General features: G+C 37.4%; 1 pseudogene; it reads left to right on the forward strand.

Annotated features, from left to right (window-relative positions):
• The first annotated feature begins 804 nt into the window (after positions 1-804).
• Positions 805-7461, forward strand: LOC103556611 (alpha-ketoglutarate-dependent dioxygenase alkB homolog 4 pseudogene; annotated as a pseudogene).
• Positions 7462-15865: the final 8404 nt, after the last annotated feature.

Raw genomic sequence — 15865 nt, forward strand, 5'->3', positions numbered from 1 at the left:
CTAACTGAGTGACTCCTACTCACTGGGCAAATGAGAAAATACCACATCAAAATGGATAGGAAAAGCTGAGACTCATTCTCACCATAAATCTCAACCCTGGCTCCAGGTCCCTAGGTTTTCCAGCCACAACCTAAGGGGCCAGTGGCTCTGTAAGCCTCCAGGGCTTTCATTCATGAGTCCCAAGGACTATAGAAAACTAAGAAGGAGTTAGTAACTAGCTATCTCCCCAGGGCTCAGCACAGAAGGAACAGACAAAATACCCATCTCCCAATCTTTCCGTGTAAGGGGTCCATCTGCGTTCTTTAAAAGTTGCTGCCTGAGGAGCAGGCTTCTAATTTAGCATACATCTAAGGGCTAGCTTTGATCCTCACAGGGACTGAGGAGACCAACAGACATCCCTCACCCCCCCAGCCCCCATCTTCCTGTAGTGCAGGCCAGGGTACCCATATCTCAGTGGAAAGAGCTTATAATATGTCTGCACCACAGCTTTTATAGCTGCTGCCCAAGAAATGGGTCCCTGGATCTCTTGGCTCTGATAGCCGACAGGGCTTTCATTCACAAGCCCCACAGGGCTGTAGCAAACAAAGAAGCAGTTCTTAATGGGTGCAAGATCATCCTCCCCACCCCTGCCCCATGGCTATATATACACAGACCCAGGGCAGAAGGAGCAGGCAAAACGTCCTACTTCCCAGTTGCTTCCTGGAAGGCACTTAACTACAGACTTTCCCAGCTGCTGCTGGAGGATCTGGCTTCCAATCAGCCTGTATCCAAGTACTGAATGTGATCTGACCCTTTGGGACACTGATGGGTCTTCTCACATCCTCAATTACCGGGGGCCACAAAGACTTCAGCTTGGACAGTTACAAAGGTTTGAGAGACAACCAAGAGCCTGAGCTGATTGACGAGATCCGTCTCCTACACAAGCCCACTCTGTCAAGACTGAGGGAGGGATCTGTTTTATCCAACGCTCAGAAACCAACAGAGAGGCAAGAAAAATACAGGCATGGAGGATTATGGTCTAAAAAAAAAGAACAAGATAAATCTCCAGAAACAGATCTTAATGAAACAGAGATAAGTCATTTATCTGATAGAGGGCTCAAAATAATAGTCATAAATATGTTTACTGAGTTCAGGAGAGCAATGCCTGAAAAAAGTGAGAATTTTAACAAAAAGACAGAAAATATAAAAAAAATGCCAAGCAGAAATCACAGAGCTGAAGGATACAGTAATGGAACTGAAAATTGAATAGAGGTTTCAACAGCAGACTAGACCAATCAGAAGAAAGTGTACAGCAAGTCTATACTTATCAATAATTACTTTAAATGTAAATTCTCCAATCTGAAAACATAGAGTTACTGAATGGATTAAAAAGAAAAACAAGACTCAACTATATACTGCTTATAAGAGACCCATTTCAGCTTTAAGAACACACACAGACTAAAAGTGAAGGGATGGAAAAGATATTTCATGCAAATGGAAACCGAAAGAAAGCAGGGATAGCTAAAGTTAAATCAGACAAAACAGACGTTAAGCCAAAGACTGCAACAAGGGACAAAGAAGGCCATTAAATAACGATAAAGAGGCCAATTCATGAAGAGGATATAACATTAGTAAATATTTATGCACCAACATAGGAGCACTTAAATATACAAAGCAAATATTCATCTATCTGAAGGGAGAAACAGACATTAACATAATAAGATTACGTAACTTCAAAAGTTGAAAGTATGCAATCTCGCTTTCAACAATGGATAGATCATCCAGGCAGAAAATCAATAAGGAAGCACTGGACTTAAACTACATGTTAGACAAGATGGACCTAACAGACATTTATAGAATATTCCATCTAAAAGCAGCAGAATACACATTCTTCTCAAGAGAACATGGAATATCTTCCAGGACAGATCATGTTAGGCCACAAAACAAGTCTTAATAAACTAGAGTCTAATAAACTTAGAATCTTAACAAACCAGATAAATGAAACTTAAGAGCTGGTTTTTTAAAAGATAAACAAAATAGACAAAACTTTGCTAGATTTACCAAGAAAAAAAAGAGAGAAGACTCAAATAAATAAAATTATAAATGAAAGAGAGGACATTACAACTGATGTCACACATATACAAAGGATCACAGGAGACTAGTATGAACAATTATAAGCCAGCATTTTAGAAACCTAGAAGAAATGGATAAATTCCTAGAAATATACAACCCACCAAGACTGCATCAGGAAGAAACGGAAAATCTGAAAAGACCACTTACTAGTAAGGAAATTGAATCAGTAGTAAAAAACTTCTAATGAAGAAAAATATAGGACCAGATGGCTTCCCCAGTGAATTATACCAAATATTTAAAGACAAACTAATGTTAACCTTCTCAAATTCTTCCAACAGATAGAAGAGAAGGGTACACTTCCAAACTCATTTTTCAGTCAGTCCATCATTACTCTGAGACCAAAGCCAGACAGACATTACAAGAAAAAAAAGTTACAAGACAATACCTCTGATGAACATAGATCCAAAAATCTTCAACAAAATATTAGTAAAACAAATTCAACAGCATATTAAAAGGATCATACACTATGATCAAGTGGGATTTATTCCAGGATGCAAAGATGGTTCAACTGCCACAAATCTATCAGTATGATACACCACATTAACAAAACAAAGGATAAAAAGCATATGATTATCTCAATACAGTCAGCAAAGGCATTTGACAAAATTCAACATTGTTTCATGATAAAAACTCTCAACAATCTAGCTATATAGAGAAAATACCTCAACATAATAAAGGATATATATAACAAACCCCCTAACACCACACTAACATCATACTCAATGGTGAAATGCTGAAAGCTTTTTCTCTAAGATCAGGAATAAGATAAGGATGCCCACTTTGCCATTTTTATTCAACATAACACTAGAAGTCCTAGTGAGAGCAATAAGGCAAAAAAAAGAAATACAACGCATCCAAATTGGAAAGAAAAAAGTAAAATTGTCTGTATTGGCAGATGACATGATATTATATATAGAAAAATCTTAAAGATTTAATCAAAAAACTGTTAGAACTAGTAAACAAGTTCAAGGATAAAAAATCAATATGCAAAGATCACTTGCATTTTTATACACTAACAATTAACTATCAGAAAGAGAAATTAAGAAAACAATTCCATGTACAATAGCATCAAAAAGAATAAAATACTTAGGAATAAATTTAAGCAAGGAGGTGAAAGATCTATACACTGAAAACTATAAGACATTGATGAAAGAAATTGGAGAAGGCACAAACAAACAGAAAGATATTCCGTGTACTTGGATTAGAGGAATGAATATTGATACAAGGTCTATACCACCCAAAGCGATCTACATATTCAAGGCAATCTCCATAAAAATTTCAATGGCATTTTTCATAGGAACAGAAGAAAAAAGTCCTAAGATTTGTATGGATCACAAAAGACCCTGAATAGCCAAAGCAATCTTGAGACAGAACAAATCTGGAAGAATAACACTTCTTGATTTCAAACTGTACTACAAAGCTATAGTAATGAAAACAGAATGAAACTGGCATAAAAACAGACATGCAGATCAATAGAAGAGAATAGACAGCCCAGAAATAAACGCATACATATATCGTCTATTAATTTTTGACCAAGGGGTCAAGAACATATGATGGGGAAACGATAGTCTCTTCAACAAATGGTGACGGGAAAACTGGAGTGTCACACCCAAAAAAAGGAAACAGGACCCCTATCTTACATCATATGTAAAAATCAACTCAAAATGGGTTAAAGCCTTGGACAGAAAACCTGAAACTGCATCCTTTCTTTTGTCACATTCCACAGTCTTCATATGATTCATCAACCATATCAATTTAATAAAACTACAGGAAATACAAATCACAAGCTAGATCACAAAAAGAAAGAGAAGAAGTTTCTCCTATTCTTGCATTTTTACATGAGCATATTTTACAAAGACAGAAAGAAAACCATGAATATTATAAACCTATAAGGTCACTCCATTTTCAGATTTCTTTCTCAGTAGGTAACTACTGTAGATATTTTATTGTAATTCAAGAAACAGAAAAAGTAGAACTTTTAGAAATAGAAAAAACAAGATATTTTTTGTCAAACGCTAAAAATATGAAATATAAGGATAAGATTTGTTTAAAGTAAAACTTTTCCTTCTAAGGATTCAAATTGATTTCTTTCTGGGATCCTTCATTTATTCATCAAATATTCATTCAGCATATATATACTGAGGACTTAAAATGTTCCAGGAACTATTATAGGGGTTGTATGATTCAGAGAACAAAACAAAGATCTTGCTTTCATGAATCCTAAATTATAACTGGAGAAAATAGACACATACACAACATATACACGTGTACATACACACTCCCATTTAATAAAATGGGTAATCTAATGGTGATCTGTCTATGGAAGGATATAAAACAGGCAAGACAGCAGAGAAGGGCAGGACAGTGGAAAATGGACAGTTGTAATTTTAAATAGTTAAATAGAATGGTTAGAGAAAGTCTTCTTTGAAGTGACATTTGTTTGAAGTTCTGAAGGAAGTAATCAATGAACCACACTCAGTCTGTGGGAAAAGCAGGCCTTGGTGACTCTAAGGCAGGTACATGCTTACTGTGTTTGAAAGAGCAGAGTGAGATGGGGGTGGAGACGCAGCTGTTTTGGTGGAGAGGAAATGGAAGTTGAACAATTTAGGGCTTTTGCAGGTCACTGTGAGGTCTTTGGCCTCTGCCCTGACTGTGATAGAAGGGATCTGAATATTCTGAGCAGAGGAACACCAGGCGCTGACTTTTGCTCCTCTGCATCACTCTAGGTGCCAATAGGGACACAAGACCAAAAGTAAGGACATCAGTCTGAAGTTTTAAGCTGCAAACTATTCTCAAACCATCCTCAATCTGTACGAGTTGAGAAATGGAAAAATAAAAGTTTCTCATTACTCTCTATATGGGGAACAATGAATATATTACAGAAAGCGTTCAGCGAGTATGAGGTAGCTAAAGAAAATTTCCCTGGAAGAAAGCTCCGGGCTGCGCCTTTCATCATTGCCCTAACTCTCTCGCTATATAAAACTTCACACACATTCTCCTTAAGTAGGTGTAAAATGCACGTATTTCTTTCTCTCTATTGTGTTCACCTTTTTGTTTAAGAGAACATAAGTATTAAGCTTCAGTTATTCTCTTTTCATCTTTTAAAGCTTTGTGTATTAAGCACAATCCATACTTTGTATCACACATCAAAACAATTAATGTACAGTACGGAATTATAGAGTTGAACATAAAAAGAACTTCATCTCCACTGAGGTACAATATATGCAAAACTTCCATTTGAACTAATGCAATTCATTCATGGGCTCTGTGAAGAGATAATTTTCAGGACCTTTTAGAAGATTTCTCAGAATTTGTATATAGCTCCATTTTTCTATATGACTATTGACTTTATTGCTTAATTGGTTTATAAGAGAGCTTAAAATTGACCTGACCACAAAACCCTTAACATTTCCATGTGAAACAGAGTATCTTCAGACATAGCGTCTGTAAGACTAATTGCTAAATGTCTTACTTTGACATAAATGACTTACTTCTGTTCTTGTGATTTTTTTCTTTCTAATCTTCCACTTAGCACTCACAGTCCCCAAATATTTACTCTCTTCAATCCTGTTAGTTTCAATGCCCTCCTTCTAATACCAGCTCATTTTGGATGGCCATCTATGGATAAGGAACCTTACTAGATACTACAGGAGACTTAAAAAAAAATGATAGAAACACCCCGATGGAATTTGTAATCAGTTACTTGAATGCAAATCTGGGTAAAGTAACTGTTATATTCAAGACCTGGGCTTAGAAATTTCTCTAGAATAGATAATCACTGAACTGGAAGTGAAGAAAGAGTAAGAGGCCAATAATCAGACAGGATGAACTCGTCATCCCCCACCCTAAAGATAACATATCCCTTTGATGTTCTGTTTGAAATATATATTTCTAAACAATCACAACCACCTTTGTATTTGTAATTCTGAAAACAACTTTGATTAAGCCATTATTTTTATTTATTTAAAACACACTTTTGCTGTACTTGTTATATACCAGGTACTATTCTAACAGTTTTATATATATCCACTCATTAAATACTTGTAACAGTTTTCTGAGGTAGGTACTATCTTGACCCCGTTTTACAGATGAGTATGTATGTTCTACACCTGCCCCCCTACAGCACATTCTCCACCCAGCAAGAGAGCCACTCAGGGCATACGCTTCCCTTGTTTTAAACTCTCCAACAAGCTTCCCAAACCAACTAAAAGAAAATCCAAAGTGATCTATAAAATATTACATAACCTGATGCCTGTCTAATTCTCTGTTCTTTTCTTCTACCATTCTCTTTAATCCCTAAACTCTGGCCACGTTGGCCTTCCTTCTGTACCTGCACACACCAATCTCATTCTCCCCTTAGGGGTTTTTACTTACTCTTTCCTTTGGCTGCAATGCTGTCCTCACCATGTTGTCCCGGCTGCAGCGGTGAGAGCCCCAGAGGTCTTTCCTGAATGCGGCTGCACAAGCATCGGAGATCTGTCTGAAGAGTGAGCCTCAGCGCGGAGGTGACCCGCGCTAGCAGCACCCGCGCAGAAAACACACAAACACAGGGGTTCATGTGCTACGCCGACGCTGGCTGGGGCCGTGGAGCCAAGGAATCTGACTTTGAAAGCCGGGCCTCCCATTCCCAGATGTGAGCCGGTGAAAAGCGAAGATGGTGCAGCAGATGGACCAAGAGCCCTGGAAGCTCCCACAGTCTGGACAGAGTAACCAAAGGATGGGCCCAAAGTCAGCTTCGGAATCAGAAGCAAAAGATCGCTGGCTTCAGAGGCCTCCCCAGCTTCACCTGGGAGGTGGTGCAGAGAATGGGCCTCTTCCCCATTCTGGAAGACTTCCAGCCCATGGAGCACTGTACCCTGGACTACTGCTCTGAGGGGGGCCATCGACACACCTGGAAAACGGCTGGCTGTTGGAGGAGCGGCTGGTGAACCTCAACCTCCCGTCGCCCGCCATGCTGTCAATGGCCTGGCGGACCCCGGCAACCTGGTGGCCCCGTCTGGTGTTCCCGAGGCCTTGGTGGAAGGTGTGATGGGCCCCAGAAGGGGCATCCTGTGCCAGGAGCTGGAGGTGGCCGTTCCTTTCCCCGCAGCTCTCTGCTTGGGCTCACCAGGGGAAGCACGCCCTCCACTGCAGACACGTGGAGGCCTGCCGCCAGAGCGCCACCTTCTGCGAGCTGTCGGCAGAGTTGTGTCCTGGCGAGAGGTTGCAGGAACCTAACTCGGGCAGGAGCTCCTGCAAATCTCTCTCTCCTTTCAACGGAGGCTCATGGGAGCTGCCTCCCTGTGGGCAGGAGCTGCCGCTGGACCTAGGCAGGGCGCTGTCTCCAGAGTTGACCATTCGCCAGGATGAAGAGGGAACAGCTCAATTGCTAGGGCCTCTTTTCCCAGCTCGTCAGGTTTTAAGAGAACACCGCTCCATACGCTGATGCCAGGACAGTGTGAGCCTTGCCTGAGAGCTGGTTTTGATGGGAGTCTGAGTCGGGTCAGTTCCCTTTGATCTGCATCATGGCCACTTGTTTGGGTTATTTAATTTGTCACAGTTTAAGGGCAGTAGGATAATTTGAGCTGAAAAATGCTGTACCTCTTAAGAAAAAGAAAAATCCATCACCAAGACCTCAATGAAAATTCTAACCTGCAGGGAGATTCTTGGTTTATATAATCGAAGTAGACTTCTCCAAATAATCACTTTCTATTTCATTCTTCCGTATAAAATACTTAAACGTTCTTAACAAAATAATTGAATGTTTCTCAAATACTTGTTTCTATGATCCTAGTCCATCTTACCCTACTCTAGTGTTTTAAGCTTGTTCAGGGCAGAGATCTTATTTATTCAATTCCACAAAACCCCTTGTGCCTGTGAGAGCACCCGGCAAAGAGTAGGCTCTTGGTAAGTAGCTGCTGAGTAACTGATTGGATGTATAAACTTCAAATCCATTTTTAAAACTGTAGGTTGCTATACAACTTTCCACACTTCATAGTCCATAAACAATTCAAAAATGATTACTTGATTTTGAACCTTTGTTATGAGTTAACATGTTCTCTGTTTAATAGTATTCTGGAAAAAGCAATTTTATATCTAATAATTATTAACTGATTGTTACTTCCATGCACATTCCTATGGTCAATATCAATCACTTAGTTCTTAGAACAATAATACTTGTTAAATATTATTGTGGATGGAGAGCCTCAGTCTGAGAGAGGTAAAGTATTGTCCAAGAAACCACAGGCGAGAAAGCAGAGTTATGATGCAAAATAAGCATCAGCTATTATAACACATTCAGTCTAAGTTTCAGCAGGGTCTAGATGACCCTGTTTGACTTTCTCTTCAGGGTAAATATTTACTATCAAGATTTCGCATAGTAACTTGCTTTTATCATTGGCATTAGTGTCCTAAGAAAAGGCCCTTAAATATCAAACACATGTGTTTGGCAGTTACCACCTGGGATCCCTCTTGTCTAATTCCCTTATAGGGGGCCTTCCAGGCCATGTGTTCCAGATTGAGTAGCTTTAAGAAGGAAAGCTGCTGAACCACATCTGACTTTACACTAGCAAGAAATAAACCTGCATTTTATTATATGACTGCGATTTCTTGATTAATTTACCACAAAACTATAACATGGTCTAGCCTATTCTAATAACACTGGCAAATTGTAATTTTGGAAAATATGCAATTATTTTCTAAAATCTGTTATGTCTATCTAATACAGCCACATAATAGCATGAACAGTTGATAGTTTTTGAAAATATGTAATTATTTTCTAAAATCTGTGTAATGCCTGTCTAATAGAGCCACATAGAGCCATGTCTAATAGAGCAGGCAAATTAATTAGTGAACGGTATTATAGATTTCCATCCCTTCTATTCATAGTCTCTTGGCCAAAATTAGTGACATGGCTCCAACCTACCAGTAAACAAAATTAAGCAAGAACATTAAATGTGTGATACTGAGCTCTAACTTTCTTTTGCAGTTCTAACAGCCAGAGTGTTGTATTCTTAGAGGAAATTCTATAGACAAACGTTGACTCTAATTGTATTTCACTAGGCATAAAACCTTCAAGTAAAATTCTGAAATATTTTTTAAATCATCTAATAGAAAAATATTTCACGTAAAAATCTACCTCAATGTTTTCTTAGCTAAAGATTATCCTTAGCTCAACAAGCATTTTTTAACTATCAGGGAGAATAATGTAAAGATCTGGATAGTGAATGAAATGTATACACTTCAATAACCACATTTCCAGTTAGAAGTAATTGGAGGGTTGCAATGAAACAGCACTCGTAATTGAGCAACAGTCATTATAAGTCAACTTGGCTTGAAATTGGCACATCTAAAATAATAGTTCTATGAATTTAATTATTACCACATGGAAGAGTACAAAATTGTCATGCCTGACTAAAATGATATTTGTGCCGATAAAAACAGTTTGTCTCAATTTTGGTGTTTCTGTGCCTATTTAATATATTTTGAGTAGCTACAATGTACAGGTCTTAAAAATCAAAATTATAAATATCTTTGATATGATTAGCAGATGTCATTTTTTAAAAATCAGGAATTTGTTCAGTGGAGCAAAGACAATTTAAGATGCCATGTAAAAAAAAGAATGGATGATTGTCTTCATCAGTTAGAGCTGCTATAACAAAAATGCCACAGACTGAGTGGCTTAAACAACAAACATTTACTTCTCACAGCTCTGGAGGCTAAGAGTCCAAGATCAAGATGCCAGCAGACAGTATCTGGGGAGAGCTCTCTTCCTTGTGCATGGATGGCCATCTTCTTACTGTGTCCTCACATGGTGAAGAGAGAGAGCTCTGGGCTCTTCATCCCCTTGTGAGGGCACCAATCCCATCAAGGGGGCTCCACTCCCATGACCACATCATAACTTAATTACCTGCCCAAAGCTCCACTTCCAAATAACGTCACGTTTGGGATTAGGCTCCAAAAATGAATTTTGGAGGGACACAAACATTCAGTCCATAGCAATGATGCAAGTACACAGGATTTGATTTTCCTTTCTTTTTATAAGAACAAAATGAAAGTGCTTCTATAATTTTATTCCTTTGAAAAACACAAAAAGCAACAAAGCATAATTTATTTTCATATCCAAGAGTTTCCTAAGGAGACATGGCAATTAAAGTTTGTGTGGTATCTTTGATCATAAAAAGGACAGTAGGTAAAATCCAAATATTTCTGAATAAATTGGACTTTAGTTAAAAATAACGTATCAGTTTTGGTACATTAATTGTGACAAATGTATCATACAATCATGCAATAATAGAGGAAAGTGGGTGTGTGGTATATGGGCACACTCTGTATTATCTTCAAAATTTTTCTGTAAGCCAAGCTATTCTAAAATACGTTTATTTGAAAAAATAATTCATAACTTAATCCTGAAAATAGTATTTCTTCAAATAACAATTATTTCTATCTGAAAACAAAATTTGCCTTTTTCTACCCAAATATCATGTTCTGATGTTCTCGATAGCAATACTTTAGTGTTTTGTAATTCGAAAGCTCATAAGGTCAAACAAGATTTAAAATCTCATAGAATATAGTGAAAACAACACTTACGAATATAGCATTGCCTGTATCCTTCAAAATGACGTACTTAAAAAAATAATGTGCTATAATTTCAATGTATACTATTTGACCACAGATAGACTAATATTTGCCTTTTTTCCACAAAAAACCTCTCAACAAGGATCTCACATTGGTTGATAGTATAAAATAAAGGACAAATAGTTATCAGAGGAACGATTTGATTGACATGTGTTGTTGGTTAAATATAATTAAAAACGAAATTTCCAGGGCCGGCCAGGTGGCACAGCAGTTAAGTGCGCACGTTCCTCTTAGGCGGCCAGGGGTTCACCCAGTTCAGATCCCGGGTGTGGACATGGCACCACTTGGTACGCCATGCTGTGGTAGGCGTCTCACATATAAAGTGGAGGAAGATGGGCACGGACGTTAGCTCAGGGTCAGTCTTCCTCAGCAAAAAGAGGAGGATTGGCAGCAGTCAGCTCAGGGTTAATCTTCCTCAAAAAAAAGAAAAGAAAAGAAAAGGAAAATGCCTTTAAAATTTAAAAAAATAAATAAATAAATAAAAACGAAATTTCCTCCCATCCCTGATAACCTCCACAAAGGTAGAAGAGAAAGAAACAGTTTTCTTATTGAATAAGCATTCAATTAGAATATGATGCACATCGCAGGCAATCTGCTAAAAAGATTGCAAAGACAGAAAGCTGTCTCACCCCTTGAATAGCCAAGCATGTACAACCCATTACAAGCATGTTTGAACAATAAACGATATCCAGTCTTTAAGTAAGAAAACTTACCAGCATGTCACACATTGTTCATCCTAAATTCACCTGGCAATTGGGTGACCATCTGTATTACGACTGTTGGTTTTCTCCAAAGGAAAAATAAGCTCGTATCTTTACAACAGGAGATAGTTTTGGAATGAGACACCCAGAAATTTAGCCTCCTACTCTGTGACAGAAACAGAAATAGGGGCGATATCTTCCTTGATTACTTTTCAAAGATATGTTCCTCAGGTCCTTGAGAAAGACATTCCCGGGTCATAACCCTGGCAAAAGCCTTGTTTAGCTTTTAAAGGGATTCACATACATTTTAAAGAGATAGAGAAAGCACTTAGTTATAAGTTTTCTAAAGTAAATGCTTAAGAAAAGGGAGGAAAGGAAGTCTGCCCCATTATTTTCGACAGGAAGAATTGAGCCTCTTATTTTTAATTTGTTTCTGCCCTTACGGTATCCACATGCACTTGAACTGTTTGAATCATCACTCTCAGAAATATGAGGGGAAACTCGGAGGCAGCACAGGAGATGCATGCAGCTCAGTTGACTTTGGAGAAGAAATAGGAGTGAGTTAGAGGCAAATTATTTCAATGTTTAAGTTACAATGATATATATGGCTATTGTAACAATAGATTGAAAATAAAAATAATTACCTCTCTTAAGTATGATGTTCTTGAAAATATATAATTATTATGGCAAAAATTACTGCCCTGGGGTTCTAATTATAAACAAATTAGTTAACTGAGATTTCAATACCAGAAGTCCTTCACTGAAAAGTTTTACTCCTGTTAATTTTTTTGTAAATTTATTCCAAAGTATAAAATATCTACAGGACACTGTATACTTTGCTTATTATTTTAATGTTAGTGTGCCTATGTAACCAGGTTAAAATACAGAACACTGTCAGCACACTATTTCAAAAATCTTTACTCGCCCTAAGTTTGTGATACTCTCCTAGAAGCTTTACTGTTTTACATTTTACATTTAGATCTATAATCTATTGGGAATTGAACAAGATTATTTTTTCCTATATGTATATTTGAATGATCCATCACCATATATTGAAAAGACCATCCTTTCCCTCATTCACTACATTACAGTGATAATTTTGTTACTAATCAGTTGACCACGTATAGGAGGGTCTGTTTCTGAGGTGTGCGTGCATTTTGCTCTTTAGTTTTTGTTTTCCTGTTTCTTTGGTCTACGCATTTAAACCTGTACAAATACCACAAGGTCTAAAATACCATGGTTTTATAAGAAATCTTGACATATGGCACTTTAAGTCCTCTAAGTTACTTCTTCTTTTTCAAGCTTGATAATTCTAGGTTGAAATGATTTCACCTCATAAACATTCTGTTATATCAATCACCATATTTTCCTCCTCTAGGTATGCTCCTTTCCTCACTGGGTTAGTGTTATGGAAAGTTGTGATGGCAATAGGAATAAGGACATGGTGAATGTTGAGGGTTGTTGATAGATCTTTGCTAACCTCTCCTAAGCGTGTGTATACTATTATTTGATTGATTAAAGTATTTACTGAGAGCAAGACATTTTTCAAAATGGTTTTTCAGCTAGTTAGAGATATAACAAGACCTCTCTGTGACTTAACTTTAGTCAAGTTCTTCTAAGCCCTCTAGGCCTTGACCTTGATATCTGTCCTTGTCAGATCTGCATTGCCTAGTTTTAGCAAGAATCCTGCTAAAACAGTTTAGCCAAAATTTCACATCCTTGAATCTTAGCTGATCCAATTTCTCATCCATCCCATCCACCAGGTGATATTTGATAACCCTGGCCTACCCTTTACAAGAATCCTGTTTAAAACAGAATCGTCACCACCACCCCGGATGTTTCCTCTTAGAAATTTTCCATCCACTGATTCACACCCTGCTCCTTGTCTATAAATCCTTTCTCGTTGATGTTGTATTTGGAATTGAGCCAAGTTTTATACTGCGATCGCTTTGCCCTGTTACAATAGTTCCTGAATAATAGCTGTTTTTACCACTTTACTGTTCAGTTCTGGTTTTCTCCAACAGTTATGGTGCCGTGACTTGGACAGGATCAGATTTGCCATTGAATCCCTGGACCTTTTACCCAGGATTCCAAGTATACAGCTTTAAAGTTTTTGTCTTTATTCCTGGCTGATTGATCAGGTATCCACTGGGGAGTCCGACTCCTAAGCCAGTGCTCTGGATGACAGTCCACTGAAGCACAGTGAGGACAGATTTTGATTCTTAAGGTTCTGAGTACACTCTCTGAAGATGGATTACAGACCCAGCTTCCTTGTTTCTTGGCTCATTGTTTCAAGTTGGAATTCACCTCCTGACTCCCTGGGCTAGAAAATTCTTCTTGACTCATTGTCTCATGTGGGAATTCACTCTCCAACTCTTGTTCAAGAAAATTTTTCCCAGCTCTTTGTGAGGCCTCTCTGTTCTTCATATTTGATCAAGCTTTTTCCATGGGAAATTCTCAAGTAACCGAAACTTCCATTCTTGAAACCATGTTGACTATGTGCTTCATCAACTCTGTCTTCTTCTTTTCTTGTTGGCATAACTTTATGAATAATAATATGTAACTTCAATGGTCTTTATGGGAAACTTAAGACTTCCCCAAACTGGCTCTTCTAAGACCTCTCCTTTCCCATTTTTCTGCTCTTCCTTCTTCCTTTTGACACCTTCAATCCTCCCTTCAGCTCCCTTAATCCTTTGATATATCCCCCTTCAAACTCTCACCTCTTCCCTCCCTCTGTCCACCCTTGCTAGATTTTTCCCTTCCTCCTCCAACCCCTCAGTTTCTTGAACTTTGGACTCCCCTGCCCCCACAGTTCTCTTGAAAGATTAAGGAACCTCCAAAAGCAACTGCCTGAGGCTGAATGGAAGAAAAGACTAATTAGAAACACACTGGCTATTTTATCCATTTACATGAGCTTTGTAAACATCCAGATAAACTACTTGATGTCCTTTCAGTCTCTCATCTCACCCAAACATAGTCCACAGTCTCCAGAAGATTACATGTTGGGGCAAAAGAAAATCTTAAAAGTCTCCTGCGTAAATATTGGTAGAAGTTTTAGCATTCATATTGAACAAGTAATCTTAACTTGTTCCATGTACTATAAGTACAATTCAAATACAAATATAAAGTGGAGCAAAGATGAGGTATATTACTGTGTCTGACACATGTCTAAAATTTTAGAATCAATGCAGTAGGATCTCTGTGCCTGTCTGTATGTATGTTATGTATATATGATATTATTCTACCTTTAGATGCTATTACCAAATTAATTTATAAAGTCCTTTAAAGGAGTTCTACTCAAATTGGCTTAGAGATGAATAAGCACTGATATTAATTAAATATTGGTAAAACTCTCAGAAATAGAGAAGCTAACCCAAAAGCTTTTCAATTTCATGTGACTTGAGTAAATCTGTGGCAAATAAGATTAGTTTAATATGTATCAGTTTAATAAAAACAGCTATGTCTCTGAGTTATCAGCACTAAGTATAATATGAACATGCATTTTTTAATTACATTTTTAGGTGTTTTTCTTTTGTTATACTTGCCTAACGTGTGTTCTGTAAAAATAATTAACAAGGAAATAACTTGAGCCAATGGCTGCTTTGTTTAATACTATATGTGTGTGAGAAAATAGTTTCCAAAGCCTTTTTTGGTAACTTGAAACATTAGACCTATGCTAAATAAAATTAAGCCATAAGTATTCACTAAATATTTAGATGATTTGTAAGTAAGAAAACTGCTGAAACACTTATTGCTAAGTATGACTTTAAATTTACATACTTTTGGTTTTTATTTTTATGTGATATAGAAAAGTTAAATGTATTTGGTTCAGTTAATAAATATGTCCCTTTTTCCACCTGGAAAAATTGTACCATGAGGAAGCATTAACCTATAAAAATTGTGAGATGCTATATTCATAAAATTTGCTAGTCTGCCACAGAATCCTAGTATGTGACACACATTTCACAATTGTCTTCTTCCTAGAGTTCTCTGTAAAAGAAAGCCATTAATGGTTTGTTCCACAATGAGAAAGAGGAAAATATAGGAAAAGAAAAGAAAAAAACCTAAATGAATATAAAAAAATTTGTAGTAGATTTGTGAAAAGGAATCTTGGAGAAGGCATCTTATCTTATGTGGTCAAAGCTGGCTAAGATTGAATGGATTTATGTGTAAGATTTTTAAAAAGAGAGCAAAATAGTGTACAGATGCAAAAGTAGAGTTTAGTTTTCCCTCTACTAAAAACCAAAGCTTTCTTGGATTATTGGCTTGCTCGTAGAAGGAGATTATAAAAGGTTTTCTTTATTTTCAAGTAATCTGCCTAGGAATCCGAAATTTTGTGTCCTGTCAGAATAATTTCCTGTGCTTTATATTAATTTTATCCTGTCCTCAATTATTTAAGAGAAGCTAAATATTGTTTCATGGTGATCTATAATCCT

This window comes from Equus przewalskii, unplaced genomic scaffold (genome assembly GCF_037783145.1).
Source record: "Equus przewalskii isolate Varuska unplaced genomic scaffold, EquPr2 ChrUn-13, whole genome shotgun sequence".
In the NCBI taxonomy this organism is placed as follows: Eukaryota; Metazoa; Chordata; class Mammalia; order Perissodactyla; family Equidae; genus Equus; species Equus przewalskii.